We start from the raw sequence: 21,300 nt of genomic DNA on the forward strand, positions 1-21,300 counted from the left end.
CGGTTTGCCAACCGCAGAACTGAAAGCTGAGAGAATGCGGGTGGCTCGGCCAGCTCCAACCCCTGTAATCGTGGTCGGTGAGGATGCGATGCGACCAGAGAAGCTGGGACGTGACAGTGGCCGCATTGTTCTGCGGGACTGAGGCCGAACGTACTTCCTCACCGTTTGTTTCTCTGGCCTCCTGAACTCCACTAGATGGCATTGTCCTCGCCCCGTGCCAGCTGCCGATGGTGAGAAAACGGGGAAGAGTTTGCGTGGGTGCAGGCTGGGCTCCGCCTAAGTGTGCGTGGCATTTCTCTAACTTCTGGGGCTGTTTGTCTGAGACGCTCAGCCCCGAGGCTACTGCTGGTCAGATGTTTTATTTCCACCTGTGAACCAAGATGGTGGGGCTCTGATAAGGAAACAAAGAGGTCTGGGGGACCAGAAAGCTAGTAGGACCTTCTCTTTATAAGAATGAGTAAAACAAAGCCCCAACAGGCCAAATGAATTTCCTCAAATCTCAAAACTACTCAGTGACGGAGGCAGGAAATTCTCCCTGCTTGGGAGCCTGCCACCTCCTGGGTATGTGACCTTGGTCAAAAAACTCTTCTCTGAGCTTCATTTTTCTCATCTGTAGAGATTGTAAAAGAACATTTTCTATAGCGCTGGGAGAAGGAGCTGAGATTGTTCATATAAAGGGCATACTCCCCTGTCTGAGCACACAGGACATGTGGAGATGTTTGCTTTATATTATCATTGATTCCTAGGCTGTTTCTCTCCATTCAGTTCTGTAGGTCTTCACTATACTAATAGCTAACTGTAGAAATCACAGTAAAAGCATCCCATTTGTGGAAAGTCATGGAACTCTACACCTAAAAAGTGCAAATTTTACTGTATCTAAATTATACATGAAAAAACCTGAGGGTTTTTAAAAAGACATTTATTCCACTTCAACTATCAAGTCTCATTAAGCACACGTAATGCTGTCATTTGAAAAGGTTCTTGCACAGGTATGGTGGCCAACTTAAAATATGAAGGCTAAAGTTTAGAAAGAACTGAATTTTTAAAGTACATTTATCTTATTCTAAGTGCAGTCACAGTTGAGGTCAGCTTGGGTGCAATTATAGATATTTTCCCAGAGTAGTGGTTAAATATTCTAAAAGTTTCAGCAGTCAATTAAGAAAATGTGTCCTGTGGTTAAATAAAGACAGGATTGTTTGGGTACTTTTAAGGAAATTACTGATTTCCCCTTGTAGTTTCTGTGTTTTTTGTTGCCCAAAGACTTCAGCAATTTCCATGAACTCCAGAAGTTATTTCTCTGAAGCTTTGTAAAGTCAGAATGTGTTTTCCTGATTTCCTTTCTCCCAAGCAGACATGACTTTGCTCCTCTGGAACCTCCTGACTCATGGTAGCATCTGATGGACTTATAAGATCTATCCAACATCCTAATTATTTGTGAACATGTCTTATTTTCTCCTCTGTATGTTTAGCTTTTTGAGGTCGGGGCTACATCTGAACGATGTTTCTGTTCCTAGTGGTACCTAGCATTGTGCTGAATGAATGAAAAAATCAGTCATTATTGTTAACTAAGAACACAATTAAGAAGCAATGTTTTGTTTCAGAGAGAACCTGAATAAATGAAAAAAATCACCAAACAAAATGCTGTTTCATTATTGTGAACGGGCAGAAGCAGAACAAAGAAACAATGTATTGTTTCAGAGGGAACTTTAAGTCCTTGATTTAGTAAATAGACAATCTTGCATTAACATATCAATTATTTTTAAATGAATGTTCTGACTGGACCTGGAATTAGGGCACCTGAACTGTGATCCCAGCTCTGTGACTAGTAAACCGTGGAAATTTGGCTAATCACTTGAGCCTCTGAATATCAGTTTCCTCCTCTGTACAATGAAGGGATTGAAGTCATTCTTAGATCATCTCCAAAGTTCCTTCCAGTTTTAGCATCCACCAAGTGTGGGCCTCCCTGTCTATCTCAATGCCTCCGGCACAGTGGACCCTGAGGAAATGCTGCAGTTAATTGAGGGAGTTAGTTATGTGGTTTCCCTTTAACCTCCTCACTTTACAAACTATTTGTTTATTTTTGGCTGCGTTGGGTCTTCCTTGCTGTGCGTGGGTTTTCTCTAGTTGTGGCCAGCGAGCAGGGGCTACACTTCGTTGTGGTGTGCAGGCTTCTCATTGAGGTGGCTTCTCTTGTTGCGGAACACAGGCTCTAGACACATGGGTTTCAGTAGTTGTGGCACGCAGGCTCAGTAGTTGTGGCTCATGGGCTCTAGAGCACACAGGCTTCAGTAGTTGTGGTGCATGGGCTTAGTTGCTCCGCGGCATGGCATGTGAGATCTTCCCGGACCAGGGATCAAACCCATGTCCTCTGCATTGGCAGGCGGATTCTTAACCACTGTGCCACCAGGGAAGTCTCTACAAGCTCTTTATTGATAATATAAACTAAATCTCAGCCAAGCTCTTCTTTACATTAGCACAAATTCCAAATTGGCAGGTTCCAAATTACTAACGTTGTATTTAATTTGATTTCTTGTCATGTTTACTCTCATACCTCTTCCATATATTACAGATTTTTTTTTTTAGATAAAAGGAATATATAGAAATTAACTTGTCCAAGGATTCTGAATCTGGAGGCTCTAAACCCATGGGCTTAAGGACTCCATGAACCCCTAAAATGTAACCCGCAGAATCCTGCCACTCTTTATTCCTTTTCTTTACCTTTTTAGTAAAAACACATCACTGCTTGAAATTGATCATGTTTTTACTTTTTCTCATTGTCTGTGCCTGATCCTCCCATTCTGCTACACACACACACACACACACACACACACACACACACACACACACACACCCCACTAGACTGTAAGCTCCAGGAGGGCAGTACCTCCTCCTGTCTTATTCACCACTGCACCCTAGTGTCCACAGAACAGGGCCTGGCACTCAGTAGTTGCTCAATAAACATTTGTTGACTGAATGAATGTGTCAACCCCCAATAAATGGATTCTTTGGAACCAGTCTAAATTCAATATCCCATCCCCCTAACCCACAAATCCAATTCCAAAATTATTATTATTTTTTTTTAATTTTTATTTTTTTATTTTATTTTTTTGCGGTACGCGGGCCTCTCACTGTTGTGGCCTCTCCCGTTGCGAAGCACAGGCTCCGGACGGGCAGGCTCGGCGGCCATGGCTCACGGGCCCAGACGCTCCGCGGCATGTGGGATCTTCCCAGACCGGGGCACGAACCCGTGTCCCCTGCATTGGCAGGCGGACTCTCAACCACTGCGCCACCAGGGAAGCCCCAAAATTATTTTTAAAATACGTAATTTGTAAAGTTTCTGGGAGGTGGAGATATATCCCAAATACATGTCAAACTCCCTAAAAGTCCTCTTTACCCATCCATCTCTCCCATATCTCATATAAGGCAGGTGCTTTAAACTTTCTTCTCTTTTTCTTCCCCGAATTCCCACCCATGCTGGCTTCCTTTCTCATTTTTCTCTCCCCCTCTGCCCCCAGATCTTTTATTTTACAAATCAGTGAGCTTTAGTGTCTTCACAAGGTTGTGAAACCACTACCACTAATATTCATCTACCCCGTAAATAAACTGGTACCCACTAGCAGTCACTTACTGTTATTCCTTCCCCCGTCCCCTGGCAACCACTGATCTACTGCCTGTGGATTTGCCTATCCTGGGCGTTTTACACAAATGGAATTATACAATATGTGGCCTTTTTTTGGTCTGGCTTCTTTCATTTAGCATAATGTTTTCCAGATTCATCCATGTTGTAGTACGCATCAATACCTCAGTCCTTTTTATGGCTGAATATATCTGACTGTGTGGATATACCACTTTTTGTCTATCTACTAATGGACATTTGGGTTTTTTCTACTTTTTAGCTATTATGAATAATGTTGTTATGATTATTCATGCACAAGTTTTTCTGTGAACATGCGTTTTCAGTTCTCTTGGATATAAACCTAAGAGTAGAATTGCTGATCATATGATAAATTTATGTTTAACTTTTAAAAAAAATTAATTTATTTTTGGTTGCGTTGGGTCTTCCTTGCTGCACGCAGGCTTTCTCTAGTTGCAGAGAGCGGGGGCTACTCTTCGTTGCAGGCTTCTCATGGCCGTGGCTTCTCTTGTTGCAGAGCATGGGCTCTAGGCACATGGGCTTCAGTAGTTGTGGCACATGGGCTCAATAGTTGTGGCTCGCAGGCTCTAGAGCACAGGCTCAGTAATTGTGGCACACGGGCTGAGTTGCTTTGCAGCATGTGGGATCTTCCTGGACCAGGGCTCGAACCTGTGTCCCCTGTATTGGCAGGTGGATTCTTAACCATTGCGCCACCAGGGAAGTCCCTATATTTAACTTCCTGAGGAATTTCCAAATTGTTTTACACACTTTTACCAGAAAAGTATGGGGCTTCCAATTTTTCCACAACCTCACCAACAGTTGGTAGTGTCCATCTTTTTTTCTTTTTTTTTACTATAGCCATCCTAGTGGGTGCGAAGTAGCATCTCATTGTGGTTTTGACTTGCATTTCCTTAATGACTAATGAGACTAATGATATTGAACATCTTTTCATGATATTATTGGCAATTTGTATACCTTCACTGGGGATATGTCTATTCAAGTCTTTTGCCCATTTTAAAATTGGATTATCAGGGCTCCCCTGGTGGCACAGTGGTTGAGAGTCCGCCTGCCAATGCAGGGGACACGTGTTCGAGCCCTGATCCAGCAAGATCCCACGTGCCATGGAGCAACTAAGCCCGTGTGCCACAACTGCTGAGGCCCGGAGCCTAGACCCCGTGCTCCGCAGTGGGAGAGGCCACCGCAATGAGAGGCCAACTAGACGTAACTAGAGAAAGGCCCGCGCGCAGCAACAAAGACCCAACGCAGCCATTAAAAAAAAAAAAAAAAAAATTGGATTATCATTTTATTGTTGAATTGTAAGAGTTCTTCATACATTCTGGATATAAGTCCCTTACTGGATATATGATTTGCAAATATTTTCTCCCATTCTGTGTGTTGTTTTTCACTTTCTTGATGATGCCATTGGAAGCACGAAGGTTTTTAATTGTGATTAAGTACACTTTATCTACCCTAGATCTATTCTTACTCACCTTCTGCATTAGTGCCCTGACCCTTAGGTAAATCAATCTAGCTTCTCTTGTTACCTCTGATTCTCCTTTCTACGCATCACCCTGAACTGTATAACAAAGGCCCTGAGGAAACTAGAACTGATACAGTGTCTTCTTTAGGATGTGAAATGAAGAGGAAAGTCTGTGATCTCCTATAATTTCATATTTTTGTCCCTTTCAGCTATACAAAAATATTTAGGCACAATGTGCATTTTTCTGAAAGCATGGTTCTCTAGATTTATTTCATCAGATTTTCAAAGATATCTTTAATGCCAGAAATATTAATAAATGTGCATCTAGCCTCATCCTCTTATTTTACCGGAAAATGAAAACCTAGAGCATTTGAGTGACTTGACCAAGGTCACCAAACTTGTTAGTGACAGTTCTAGAGACACTCAGGTTTCCTTAGCTCCCTGCCCCTCCCCCATCAGCACTGCCCCAGTGTATCATGCTGCCTTTAGGACTCCCATATTGTAGGTGCGTTCCCCTTGGAGCAGCATATCAATCCAGTACCAACATTTCTGAGACTGAAACCAGGCAAGACTGACATGAAAAGGTGTGTGGGAGCTGGGGAACAGAGTGGGGCTTGGTGGGGTACAGAAGTATCAGTCCTGAGGCTCCCCTGAAGAAGTCGTTTGCCTGGATGGAGGGCAAATCAGAAAGTGACAATGAAAGGTGGGGAAGGCATAGTGAAGGTAAGAGGTAAGCACACATCACCTCTATGCCTGGGGTCAGCTGGAAATGGACTTCAGTTTAAATCATGGAAGTGCTTTGCTGAGCAGTGGACAAAGAATCAGAAACTGGCACTCGTTTAGGGACAAGAAAAATGGTACAATCAACAACGTTGATGATCCTTTGGAAGATCCATTGGAAGAAATTGCTATGCGTGCTACAGTGAGAAAAAAAAGAGCAGTTAAGAAACTTACTGGCTGATTATTTACTTCTAGATTTTTCTTGCAGTCAGCAAGAAATTTCTAAATGCTTGTATGGGCATCAAGGTTAATACTTTGGCTACAAGTTCTATTTAGTTTAGTTAGTGATATTGTACCAATATTGATTTCCTGCTGTTGGTAATTATACTATATTTATGTACAATGTTAATGTAAGGGGAAGCTGGGTGAATGATATATGGGAATTCTGTCATTTTTGGGGTGACTTTTCTGTAAGTCTAAAATTATCGCAAAATAAAATGTTAAAAAAGAAAAAAACTTTGGCTCCATTTTTTAGTTTTTTTTTAATTTCCAGAAATGTATGTTTTAGCAATACATTCTTTACAGGATCCTAATTTTAAATATTAGCTAAAAACCAAACATAGCAAATCTTATTGAATTTACGTATTTATTTTATTTTATATCATGTGCAGGTGGTGTATTTCTAACATTTAAAATTTTTAAATATTAAAGTATATGGAGTGAGAACTTTATCTCCACTCTCAGCTACAAATCCACCCAGTTCCTCTCCTTGCAAGCAATGTTTTGTGCTTTTTCAGAGATATTTTATGCACGTGTAAGTGTATATAGATATACTGGTATATCTATATCTATCTATACCAGTCAAGTTTACAGACAAAATTAACCATCACAACACACACACACACACACACACACACACACACACACACACACTCTCCAACTTTTGCACAACTGGTAGCATACTCATAAAAAGCTTTATTATATTTTGAAGTGAATTTTACACACACAAGGGATGTGAAAATAAGGAAGCATTCTTTTGGGCCTCATTCATAGGACAGATTTTTAAAATATGATTTTTAAATCTAAGTCATCTGGGCATACAGTTTTATTTTTCAAATCTAGTAGAAGTGAAATATTTATTGTGAAAAATAATAGCCTTTTGATCTGTCCCCTGCACCTCCTTAGCCTGCTTCCCAGAGGCATTCACTTTTTCCTCTCTTAGTCATTTCTTCTGGTAGATAACATCTAAAACTGCTAAATAATTGGATTCTGCTGTTTTTTTTTTTTTTTTTTTTTTTCAGTACACGGGCCTCTCACTGTTGTAGCCTCTCCCGTTGCAGAGCACAGGCTCCGGACGCGCAGGCTCCGTGGCCATGGCTCACGGGCCCAGCCGCTCCGCGGTATGTGGGATCTTCCCGGACCGGGGCACGAACCCGTGTGCCCTGCATCGGCAGGCGGACTCTCAACCACTGCGCCACCAGGGAAAACCGATTCTGCTGTTTTGACTCAGTTTTAGTCACTATCTGTTGGGCTCTGGTCCTTTTATTCTCCATTCCTTCATTCTCTCAGCATATAAAATGATATCACTATGGTCTCAACAAGTTACACTTACGGTTTGAAAAATATTTAAGCACCATTATTTCTTCTAGACTGCAGCCAGATCTTGTGATCTCCTAATTATCAAAAGAAGATATTAACACCCCTAACCTTTCCTTTAGTTGTCCCCTCTCCTTCCATCTTCTGTCGTTTTCCTTTGACACTGCCAAGGTCAATACCATTTATATTTTCTTCTGTAACCATAACTTAGTTCTCCATATATTGTCTATGGGTTGTTTCTAAAAGTTGAAAATCAGTCAGTATGTTTCAAATGGTGACGTCTATGTAAAAATTGTTCACTGCAGAACCAGCTTATTGCTCTGATTGCCTTTCCTTTAATCCACCTTTTCATCTTTCCTGGAGTTTCTAATGGTCTCTATTTTATTCTTTCTTTCTTCTATTCCCGCACTGTTTGCCTGAATCACAATCACAGTTTTTCCCCATGCTTTTTCGCCAATGAGATATTCTGTTGGGGACGTCCCTCCCCTTTTCCCCTGAAGCGTCTCCTTTCCTCCATCCTTCTGTTCCCATCAGGACTAATCAGCCAGCGGCACAGCTCTCCTTCTAATGCCACCTTTCACCACTTTTCTTAGTTGGACCCACTATTTTTTGGATTCTATGCTTTCTTTGTTTATTCCTTCATTTTGCTGGAGCACTTCTTCAAGGACTGTTCTAAGAAAGACTGTGATATTTACTCCCAGATTTAGCATCTATCTGACATTTCTATCACTTTCTGATCACCTTAATTGACTTTTCCCTATGAATTTGCTGAAAGTAGAAATAACACCCTAACCACCTATTACTTAGCGTAAGGAACGTCTTACTTTTATACAAAAAGAATTTGTGTAAGAGCGGCAGGCATCGCATCTCCACTGTCCAGGCCCTCAAAATACAGACACTGGGCCTTTCTTTTACTACTATGGCTCCTCCAGGTGTCAAAGTACCCCCCCACTTCTTAAAAATTATTTTGTTACTGATACATTTTTCCCCAGATATGTTTCCCAGCTCCCATTTTACTAAGTTCTAAAGCCTCATAAATGGTTTATTTCCAGGATTATCTGTTACTTTGTTATATGGCATGTTTTCATTTTTATTCATTTCTTAATGTAATAGTCTTCCAGACCATGCCCAGGAAAGTATTTCTTTCCTCAATCAGTAAGGCACAAATGATAGATTCTCTAGTGGAAAACACAACCCGCATCTTTTCACACAACTCTCCCCCACTGCAATGCAGAAGTGACTGGAATCATTTCCTTTATTTATTTTTCTGGATAACCTTTCCTCCTCATTCTCGTCACATCGCTTCCTTTAATCCTGGAAGGCCGCCTCTCAAAGTGGGCCCATTGGATAAACTAGCTGTTGCAATTTCTCCTCCAACTGCCAGCAATAAAGCACTTGGGACTTGAGTTTGCTATTGGCTGAATTTAAAATAACCAGACAGCATGGAATTTGCAGCTGCATTTGCAGCATGAGTCTCTGTGCAAGCTGGCAAGGGAAAAAAATAGCTCAGATCATCAAGGAACAGACACTTTAGGGGAAAGTCTATTTCCTTTTTTGGCTGAGGTTGTTCTGCCTTTACCATCTTTTTGGACTCAGAAGCTAGGAGGTTATAATAGCACATGCCAAGGTTACACATGCTAAAGACCTGTGAAACAAAGCTGTGAACATGAGAACAGTTGTGGATTCCAGTTTAGCACCCTCTTTCCACATTGGTTTGCTTAGTGTGTTTAATTCATAGCGACCCAGCCCAAGATTTCTCTGGCAAATTGTGACAACATTTGCAGATCTTTCCTCCAGGGATCACTGATGTTCTTTTTAATCCTTGTAGCATCCATGAACAGTAGATCATTAAGGAATGCCTACCTTTTGCATGGATGGAAGTCTTGGGGCTCAGAGAAGCTAAGGGATTAACTCGAGATTTGTGTATTAGCTTCCTCATAGGGAAGCTGAGCTGATGGCAGAGTACTTAGAGGGGCCAAAAATTACAATACAGGAGAAAGTCAAGATTCCTTTGCCATTTAGACTTTGAAAGCACTGGTTGGTGGCACTCTGCTGGCTTCCAACCAAGCATGGTGCTTCCTTGGCTCTTTCCTCATCCTGAGACTTTTTTTCTCTCCTGCTCTTAGACATACACCAGGGTACGTGGCAGAAAGTGCATGGACTTGGTATCTTCATTGCTCACCCATGAAGCACATAAAGGGAGCCCCTCCAAGCTTCTCCTTCTCTATCTGCAAAATGAAGATAATAATGTTACAGAGTCCAAGCTCGTACTGGTCACCACACAACAGGCCAATAAATTGAGAGAGAAGGTGTTGGGGCAAGGAATAGCGACTTTATTTGGAAACCCAGCAGACGGAAGATGGTGGACTAGTGTCCCAAAGAATCATCTTCCCCAAGTTAGAATTCAGGCTTTTTTTTTATACTAAAAGGGGAGGGAGTAAAGTCAAACATTTCCTGGTCTGGTCAGCCTCCAGAGGGGATGTGATAATTTCTTCCTTCCTGCAGTCATTCACAGGTGGGCCTGGTCAGGATGTTTCCTGTGACCTAAACAAAGATATTTTAGCTTAATGCTCATTACGTAGGAGGCAGGGTTCCCAGAGATGGGCCATTATGTATCATATAAGCTATAGGCAACATTCCTTTAGTGATTAACTTGTCTCAAAAACAATAAAATACAAAGGTGAAGTAATTTGTTCTTCCCTATTACAATAAGTTCTAATTCCCAGACCTCTGTAACAACTGAGACCACACTTGTAAAAGGGCTTTCTCTGGGAGCAACCAATCACACAGTAAAGTAAGTATTAACTCTCCACCCTGGATCCTTCTGTTCATAAATGTGTACATAGCACATTTTGTTTATCCATTCCCCCATCAATGGACACTTGGGTTGCTTCCAACTTTTGGCTATTGTGACTAATGCTGCTATGAACATAGGTGTTCTAAAACGTGAGTCCCTTTCAATTCCTTTAGTTCTATATGTAGGAGTGGAATTGCTGGATCATATGGTAATTCTAAGTTTAGAATTCCTTTTTAAGGAACCATGAATGGTTTTCCATAGTGGCTGCATTTTACATTCCCACCTCTAGACTTTATTTTTTATTTTTTATTTTTTTTGTGGTATGCGGGCCTCTCACTGTTGTGGCCTCTCCCGTTGTGGAGCACAGGCTCCAGACGCGCAGGCCCAGCGGCCATGGCTCACGGGCTCAGTTGCTCCGCGGCATGTGGGATCCTCCCGGACCAGGGCATGAACCCGTGTCTCCTGCATCGGCAGGCGGATTCTCAACCACTGCGCCACCAGGGAAGCCCCCACCTCTAGACTTTAAACAACTACTTATTTCCATTTTAGGAGAGAGTCATTTATTTCATTGTTCATCCCCATTTTTCTTAAGAAGCACTTGTCAACTGTTGGCTCTTCAAACCACCAGAAAACCTGTTGGCCAAGCAAAGCTGAGTTTACTACACCTATTACAGGAAGAAAGACCGTGTCTTTAAAGGTTGTATTAGTGTCTCAGAAGGGGGAAGTCAGGGAGGATGCTTATAGGGTTTTAGGCCTGGTTGTGTGACATTAAGGCAGGTCTTGGAAACTGAGATACTGGTTGGCACTGGGCAGGGGTTACAACACAATAGCTTTGCATTAGTGGGCACAGTGGAGCAAGGGTCCTGGAGCCAATCTTGATGAGCAAGATGTTAGTCTTGATAAGTAAGCTCTTTTGGTTGGCTCATAGTCTTCTCTTCCAGGAGCAAGTATTTATTTCCTGGAGCAAGCAGATATGACGCTTTTGCTTCTTGCTTAATGTAAGGACAATATGCCCCCTTTCAGCACTGTTGAACACAGGCACAAGAAATTATGCTGGTTTCTGTTCTCATAGGTGAGGAAGGAAGAACCTCACCTTTACTTTAATATCACATAGTCATTGAATGGGAGCGACAGCAGGAAAAGGAGAGATGTTAGAACCAACAATGACAGAGCTGGACTGAGTAGTCAGATGGGAATTATAGCCCCTCAGGCCAGTTCTCTGAATCTAGATCAAGTCAATTTCGGGACTCTTTGCCTGAATTCTAACTTGTGAACATTTTGTTTCAATGTTACATAAACTGTATGTTCAGGAGGAGTTTTCCTGATGTTCTCAGTCTTGTGAGCCATGGAGGTAACTGGTCTCACCTCCCTTCCTCAAACTAGCACACATACACATACGGTTTCTCTTTTCTCCCCGCATCTCCTTTAACACAACCTCCATTTAGTCAAAAATTGACAAAGAGCAGTGAGAAAAACTAGGCCAGCTTCACAACACTCCGCATTGTTTTGGGACACAGGAAAAAACAGCACGCTTGTTAGCTTTAATCTGATGTGTAGTCGCCTGAGTTGTTTCAATTCTTGCAATATATTTTATGTATTAAAAATCCCTACACCTTAATACAATCAGAATTTCATACAATTTATGACAAAGGTCCGCAAGAATGAGCTAGATTTTGTGTTAAATATCACTTCAAAGTTCACAACAATCAGCTGAAGTGAGTAAAAATGTAAAGAAAACTTCATTCATCAGATTCCTCTTGGGAAAGCACTTTATTGATTGGAAAGAAATATTTTGATAAACAACTTGGGTTAGGAAGGTGGGATCCCAAGGATATGATTAAGTAGAAATCAGCCTTTTGTGGAGCCTGAATCCTGTTAACAAGAGGCTATTTGTTTAGCTGAGCTATGAATTGGTTTTATATGTGCCAGTTTGGGAGTAGAAACAAGAGGCAAGCAGAATTTCTCTGCATAATAGAGAGAGAAGACCCAGCTAGGCTGGGCAATGTTGGAGGAAGGAGAGAGAGAAAAAAAAAAATTCTCAGCCATGGTATTGTTGACTGAAAAAAACAAAACCAAAAAAAACCCACAACCTAAAAGTTGAGAATTAGGTTTTATTTGGCGGACTTGCTGAGGACTTGAGCCCGGGAGGCAGCCTCTCTGATGGCTCCTAGGGACTGCTTTGAAGATGTAAAGGGAGGAAGCAGGTTCTAGAGGAGTTTTTGCTAAAAAAAAACCTGGAGGTGGGAACATCAAAAAATTACTGTTAATTAAAGAAAAACAGATATCTCAAGTTAATGACTTCAGTGTTTTTCTATGGGAAAATGCAAGAGTCTGGGCTCATGGAAATCAGTCTTTTGATCTGCACCTTGACTATCTAGGGTCAGTATCCTGCTTTTCTCCATCCTGAATCCCCTCATGGTGCACCATTGGGGGCAGCTTCAGTAGCTGGTGTCTTGATAGCTGCAATATCCTTTGTTTACTGATATGGCAGATAACATATTTTCATCCACAGTATATCAAAGCAGATAGAAATGAAATGTCAAATATTTGCTGCAGGATGTATGATTATGAACTCGAGGCCAAGGTTTCTCACCCTCAGCACCTTTGACATTTCAGGCCAGAGAATTCTTTGTTGATGGGGCTGTCCTGTGCATCGGAGGACGGTTCACCGCATGCCGGGCCACTATCCACTAGATGCCGGTAGCATCTTCCCCCTTCCACCAGCCGTGGCAACCAAGCATGTCTCCAGACATTGCCAAACATTCTCTGGGTGGCAAAATCACCACTGGTAGAGAAACGCTGTGTGTGTCTTTAGTCAACACTACTTCCTTGGGCTCGGTGAGGAGGGAGGAGGTAGGTCAACAGCCAGCTACCAAGATGAAGGTTCTCATAAAAGGAAACAGGCTTACTTTACTGGGACCCTGGATTCCTGTACTAACATTGTAGACCCGAGACATGGCCTGCACACATTCAAATTCCTAATAAACAGTCTGATACACATTGCAAAGGCAGTATGAGACCGAGTCAGATCTTAGGAGGATCCCTCGTTTCTCTGTGCCCCTTGTCAACCTTGAGCCTTTTGATTATAGCATTTTACCTAATACCTCAATACCCACCTATCTGTTTCCTTTCTAGACGGCAGGCTCTTTCATTAGCACCACTGCTCAACACAATGTCTAAAATATTCTAATCCTGAAGTCACAGACTGGCAGTCCACAGTCCTTACTTGGCCTGTGGCTGTGTTTCATTTAACTCTTTGAAACATTTGAATGTTCACATTAAAGTATAAATTTATAAAAATGGCAGGACAACATTATGAATTAACAAAATGCATCTATTGATAAGTTGTTTTCTAAACAGAGCTGCTAGAGACCAACTTTCTTCTCCCTCCCAGCCCGTCCCCTTCCAGTCTCCTCTGCCCCGCTCTTGGAGTTCCCAGCTCAAGGAGTGGGGACATTTTTTTATGGCTGAGTGATATTCCATTGTGCATATACACTGCATCTTCTTTATCTTTTCCTCCGTTGATGGGCAGTTAGGTTGTTTTCATATCTTGGCAATTGTAAGTCACGCTGTGATGAACGTAGGGGTGCACATATCTTTCTGAATTAGCCGTACACGTGCAACTTATATAATGTTATAAATCAGTGTTACCTCAATAAAAATAAAAAATTAAAATAAAAAAAGGAGCAGGCACCGTCTGCTTTTCGGTCCAGAATTTTTTTCTAATTCAAAAGATTTTTGGTGTCTGTTATGTTTGCGTAGATCAAGGAAGCCTGGAAGACTTAGGAACTTAATAACCTCAGGCAGCATTCTGCCAATGAGGAAACAGAGTCTGTGGATAAAGAGCTTAGCTTCCCCTCTCCGGGAGGCCATTCTGAGAAGCTTCTGCGTGGCTCCTCGGAGGGGCCCTAGGAAGACCGAGCCCCAGATGCCTGGAGGGGAAGGCTGCTCAGTTATGTACCATTTATTTATTGGGCTTTCTCTCGACCCCTTCTCACTTTCCTGCTCCTTCACTAGCACTTACTGAGGTCACCTCCCCCCAAAACTTGACCTAAGTTGTCTCAGGGTCTGCTTTTACGGAACCTAAACTAGGACACTAGTACAAGTTTAACTCTGGTGTCTTTTCAGTCTTATTAGATACATAATATTAGAATCCATTGGAAATCATACTCAGATTGGTTTGCATAGACAAAGACGCACACACACACACACACACACACACACACACACAAGAACTGGTGCCTGTTTTTGGTTCTGTCTGCTCTAAGTCTGACATCCAAATGTTATTGACTTGCTAATTGCAATTCTTAATTTGAGCTTTGCTTCTATGTCCATTTAGTTTAAGCAGCTGGATTTGTTGGAAACCCCTTTCTTACTAGGTCTCATTACAGCTAAAAAAAAAAAAGAAAAAGAAAAAAGAAAAGAAAAAAAAGAACTAAATTGCACACACTGACACAGTGGCCACTGTATTATTCTGTGTTTATAATTTGCCTTCTTTACCTGAACCAAAACTTTTTTTCCCCTTTTAAATCGACTGTTTTGAGAGCAGTTTTAGGTTCACAGCAAAATTGAGCAGCAAGTACAGAGAGTTCCCATGTCCCCTGCCCTCCATTCCTGTGTGGCCTCCTCCACTGTCAACCCCAAACTGTTTTTAAGTTAGTTATTTTTTGTCTTTTTGAAAGTTAAAAAATGTCTAACGTCATATAGATTTTGCAAGTAGTGATCTGGTGATTTACGGACACTGCCAGCTCTGTCTTCGATCTTTTTCTTCACGTCCTTCCATTCTCAGTCCATACTCTTCTTGCAAAGGCAGGTAGAAAGATGCACAGGACCCTGTGTTAGCAGGCAAGGGGCTCATGTGCCCATGATACAGAAAGCCAAATTCTGACAGTGGGTGTTCGCAGCAAAGTAAGGGTTTATTTACAAGGTGCCAAGCAAGGGCAGCTCATGCTCAAAAGACTTGCATTCCCTACCGGCTTTTAGGCAAGGGTTTTCAAAGACAGCATTAAGGGAGAGGGTTGTAGGATGCCCGATCAGTTTATGGACCTTCCTCTGATTGGCTGGAGGTAAGGTCATAGGGCAAAGTTTCAGGAATCTCAATCAGCCTTATGCTTCCAACCAGTCTGGGGCCTACATGCTTGTGGTCAGTGCGTGGTCATCACCCTACACCAGGTGGGGGGGGGGGTCTTAGTTTCTGCAGAACAGCTCAAAGATAAGCATCAGATTGTTATCTATATCCCTCCAGGAGGAACTAGGAGTCCTGTGACTCTATTGTTCTAATCATTAACTGCTTGAATCTGCTCTTTGGAACTGGAAGAAAGCCTAGGAGACTAAAGCCTTTTCTCTACAAACAACAAATGGGGGACACAGAGGGATATTTGTACCCGGGAAGGCCCTGCAGGGTTCTGATTGGTTTCACATACACTGGGGCTCGACCTTATCAGGGAGGGGACTTTTCCAAAGCAGAGAAGGAAGGAAGGTTGATTTTCATCAAACAATGGAAGTCTGAGAGAAAAGAAAATGACAGTATTCTGTTTTAATAAAGACAACTCATCTCAAAGAATGTTAAAGTAAAATTTAGTCCCAGAAAAATTAAAGTTTTCACTAAATCTTGGAGCCATGTTAACAATTGATGTGGCGACTTGCTCCAAATAGCAGTTCCTGTGTAAAAGTCAGAGAAGTTAGAGGAAAACACACAGAAATTTACAGCCTTTGGATTTATTTCAACATATATGGTTTAAGGCTCTTGAACGTCTATTAATAAGAGTCAGGTCTGCAACTGCTGCTTTTGTTTATGCCACAATTTTATAATGAACTCAACAAACCTTTTCTGGTTACCTGCCGTATGCAGGGACACACACATCAGAAAGGATGCCTGTATTTCCTCAGTGACAAGCCCGTGATCAGTGCTCCACTGAATGTTTTGAATGTTTCCCCATTCAGTTCTCATAAGAGTAAGATGAAGAGAAGTTTTCGCCATTTTACAGGTGCGGAAAGGGTGCAGCTGGCCTAAAATCATGTGACTTAAACAAGCAAGATTTGTACCTAAATCTATTTGACCTAAATCTATTTGATGCCAGAGCCTATTTTCCATTCCAGCTCACCGCACCACCTCTTTAACAAAGAAAGAACTTTGCTCACATGTTTCCCTAGGTAGGATCACACTGCTTCATATTTGTTTAAAGAAATGTTATTGGGAACCACCCGTCTCCGCTACACCAACCTGCTCTATTTCCCCTCCTGCAGCCAGCACTGCAAAAACAAATAGGATCCTCTGAGGCCCCGGTGACTAACCCCATTTGGCCTACTGACACCTGAAATATATCTAGTTTGAACTGTGATGTGCTATAGAATACACATGGGAGTTTGAAGATTTGCTAAGAAAAAGATAATGTAAAACACCTTGTTAATAAAGTTTTTATACCGATCATGTGGTGAAATAATATTATGGGGTAAAATAAAATATTAATTCAAGTTAATGCCATCTCTTTCTTTTTACTGGTTTAATATGGCTACTAGAGAGTTTAAAATTACCCATGTGGATCACATTCTATTTCTAGAGGACAGCTCAGCAGCACAGGCTGTACTTAGATCTCTTCCTTTGTTGCCTTCTTCATAGATTAGGTTACTATTATTGGGAGTTTAGGGAGGATTTGTGAGAAGGAGGGCTGACCGCTTCTCAGCACGCCTGGGTGTTAGAGGAGACCCTAATGCCAAAGACTTAACTTGGCTAATCTGCTTGAGCTGGAATTCAGCGGCCTCGGTCATTAAAGGAGTTAAGCCCTTTAGTGAGCTTTGGCCTTTGCAAACACTACCTATCTTTTTGGATTAGATCTTACAGAATTTTAAAAAGGATAGGGGAAATGAAATCATCCAGGAACAAAACAAACATTCTCACTGTTTTGTCAAATGATGGGTCCAAGTTTGATGTTTCTAAATTTGTCTCGAGTTTACCTGGATAGCAAACTGAGAGCTATTTATTGTTTGCCTCTGCTTATAAAGGAAATGCCTATAATGGCTGTAGTCCTCTTTTTGTGCTACAGTTGAAAGGGATGGAAAAGTCCATTTGCTTTGGAGAGGCTAAGAGACAGAAAGAAACCCTGCAGGGAATATCACATTACCTCCTCAGACTGGGAAAATGGTGACTGGCCCAAGATGGGATTTCAGCCCTGTGGTTAAATAAACAAACAATCTAACCATGTCATAGCATAATGATAATATGAAAGAAGATAGATAAATCCAGGTCAATTCCCCACATCCAGCAGCTGGAGGCCCAGGAAGGCTGGGCTGGCCGAGGTCACTTAACATAGTGACAGGGTCAGCCCTAAACCCGCAGGTGGTAGGAGTGGGACAGAACTTCACAGATAACCCAGTTCAGGGCTCTCAATCTGCTTGCTGTGTACATTAGAATCACCGGGGGATTGTTCAAAGTCTCCATGCCCAAGGCTGCCCCCTAGAAGGATGAAGTAAGTCATCAGCATTTGGTAAGTTTCCCAGTTGACTGCAATATGCAGCCACTGATCTGCTTCACCCCCTGATTTTCCAGACACTGAGACCTAGAAAGGATCCGGGAACTTTGCTCACCTTCCAAGGGCTAGCAGGGGCCGAGCAGGGACAAAGTCGTTCTTTTGTGGCCCTGGATTGTGTACTTTCCTCTTCCTTCGCTCTCAGTCCACTATTCTTAGGTCACATCACCTGGCCTTCCTCTGAAATGTCCTCCCTCCAGATCTATGCAGGGCTGTCTCCTTCTCGACTGGACCTCACCGTCCATGCAGCATTTCCTGGGAGAGGCCGGCCCTGACCACCTGTGCCTCCTCCCGTGTCACCATAGTATCACTGTTTTTCTTCCGGGCACTTATCACTGTGAAATGATCTCCTGCAGTGTTTGTCTTCCCCAGTAGACCACGTCTTGTCTGCTAGGCTCACAGCCCTCTTGCCAGCTCCTGCAACTGTCCCTGTCCCATTGTAAGGGATCAGTGAGTGTTTGTGGACTGAATAAATGTTGAACACATGCTTAGCAGTGACATTCTCCTGGATACCGTCCTCTAAGGGTATCGTTTCAGGGGAAATAGACTTCTAATTATGTAAGTTGGAGAAAATATTATTTAGTTTTCAGAAATGCATTTTCCAGAGTAACTCTTCTGAATCACATCTGTTCCATCATGTGAGGCTCATCTGGGTGGACAATTTGAATATACGTCAGCTCTAAGATAGACTCTTAGGCTATTTAAAGGGACAACATTTTACCCATGATCCGAAAATGGACTTTGGTTAGATAATGGAGTGTGATTAGAATAAGAGTATCACATGACCAGATGGAAACATTTGCTTCCAATGAAGATCAAGTTATAAAGGCACGTCTTGCAGTGCGAAAGGATTAACAATGTGGCAGTTAAAGAAAAAGCTTTCCAGGTGAATAGTGTTACATACATAAAGTAATGGCAGGTGGTAGGCTACAAGATTATGGCATTCATGTACTTGTGGACTCTCATAACCATGAATTCTAGAAAATGGTATAAAGTGATCCTGTAAATATTCAGAAGTTATGATCAGTTCTCAAATGCATTCATGGAGAGCTGCAATAAGCATGATTCCTGTCCTCACTGAAATCAGCACTCACTTCAGCACTTAGTAATGGAAGGTCTGGAGCTTATTTACTCAAAAGCCTTGTTCTTAGAGTAGCAGCACCATCACTTTAAAGCTCATTACAAATGCAAAAATCTCAGTCTCCCAACCCCAGTACAGTCAGAATTTGCCTTTTAACAAGATCCCCGGGAAATTCACACACACACACACACACACACACACACACACACACACACACACACACACACAAACGGTTTGAGAAGTGGTCTAGAATTTGACTCTAGACCAGTGGTTCTCACCTTGGGGAGGGGGGGGGCATGATTGTATTCCCCAAGGGGCATTTGGCGATGACTGGAGACATTTTTGGTTATCATACCTGGGGATGGTGAGGATGGGGGGGGTGTTACTGGCACCTAGTGGGTAGAGCCCAGAGAGGCTGCTCAACATCCTTACACCTCCCAGGACAGCCCCTGTCCCCAAGGAAGAATGATCCGGTACAAAACGTCAATAGTGCTGACCAACAGACTTTAGAGTTTAAAACGGTAATGTTATTATTCATAATAAAGCAAATCGTAGCTTGGAAGCAATGGTCAATTAGAACTAACCACAGAATCCATGTATCGAAAACTTGAAAGATGAAGTTGATTGAAAAATCAATAGTAGACTCAATAGTCATGGACATACCTGAGGAGTGGCTACAAAATCACATTCTATGGCATAAGAAGCCAAGGGTTTAATGGTAATGATATCTTAAAATAAATTAAACCCACAACCTCAGCATTCTCTGCACCCAGTTTTAGTCACAACATTGCTTCCTGCTTCTATCCAAATGCTCCAGGCCCTCGTGCATCCTTTACTCTGCCTGAGATGCCCCTTTCCTTTCCTTCATCTGTCATATTCCTCCCTCTCCTACCCTGAGATGCCGTGGTCACTGCCCTCCTCAGTGCTTTTCCTCTTCCTCCTCATGGCCCCTCTCCCCGACTCCAGGTTCTCCCCACTGGAACACACTCATTCTAGAGCATCCGTGTCTGACTGTATCCACCCCACTTTACTGGAACCCGAATCCCACCCCCAGAGATTCTCTGTTCGTTAATCTTGGTGTGGCCTGGGTGGCGGTATTTTTCAAGCTCCTCAGCCGGGGTTGAAAACCACTGCTCACAGATATAGGTCAATCTCCTTAACTCAGTGAGGATCTGGGACCGTCCTAACCACAGCTTCTTTTTCAGGCTCATTGGCCACCCTCGGGATCTTGATATCGCTTCACTTCCTGGCCATATTCTCAAATACGCCATGCACTTTTTTAAAAAGTTATTTGTCCTTATTCAAACATGTAACAGTCTATTTGTACAAATTTTGGGAAAAACACAGAATGATGAAGTTGAAATTGATTTACTTCTAAATCCAAAGAAACAGGTAACCGCTGTCATACTTCTGTATTTCCTACCCATATTGTCATGGGCATAGTCATATGCAACCCCAGTCCTGTCTCACATGTGTGCCTCTGTTCACATGGTTCCTTCTGCCTGGAAGGTGCTTCCTCACCAACCACCCCTTGGCCACCCAGTGTTTGCTACTACAAACCCCTCAGTGTCCATCGGATATAAGTGCTTCTCTGTCACAAAACCTTTTCTGATCAATCTCAGGCAGACGGGATATATTCCCTCATATCTGCGATCCTGTAGCGCTGTATCCACACCCACGGTTAGGTGTTCATCCCTGGGAGCTGGGACACCCTCTGCAGGCCATTTTCCCCTGCAAGCCTGTGAGATCTTCGAGTGTAGGAAACCATGACTTTTCCTTATGTATGCTTGTGTTTGATTGTATTTTAATCCTGATGCATAGCACAATGCCTGGATGGGAGAGGGACTTAGTACCAACATGTATTGAATTGGCGAATTTGCTTCCATAACTGAATTTGAGGACAAGCTACAACCCTTGGTGAAACCAGTCTGGAGGGTAGCATTTCAGCAATTGGCGCTGGCCTGTTTTTGGTTTTCTTTTTTAAATTTTGCTTTATTCCTTTCAAGCTTAACACTAGTCACTTGTTTTGGCTCCCGGGTGACTAAACAATTCTACTCTTTTAATTGAAATCAAATTGGTGGAGAACAACCATAATGAGTTTTTCTTCTACTCATGTTTTGTAGAATTAGGCTATGTGGGAAAGGGCCAGGTGGAATTAAGATGGCACCAAAGTAGCTGCTGCGGCCTTTAACATCAACAGAAATACAGCCAAGGCTCTCCCAAGCCTCAAAGTTGACATTTGAACCGGTAATATTTTAATAAATGGACTTGGCTTTACCCGGTAGTGATACTGGTCTATGCTTTCAAGATGCTCCAACATTTACAGTAGGAACACTGCAGAAGGGAGCTAGGAAGACATATGAGCTTTAATATTACTACTTTGGTCAAAAGAACTACAGTTACATGCATTTTCCCATTTATTATCTGATGTACAAGGATGCATCAGACAATAGTGATAGCAAAACC

Source organism: Kogia breviceps, chromosome 2 (genome assembly GCF_026419965.1).
Source record: "Kogia breviceps isolate mKogBre1 chromosome 2, mKogBre1 haplotype 1, whole genome shotgun sequence".
NCBI classification, from domain to species: domain Eukaryota; kingdom Metazoa; phylum Chordata; class Mammalia; order Artiodactyla; family Physeteridae; genus Kogia; species Kogia breviceps.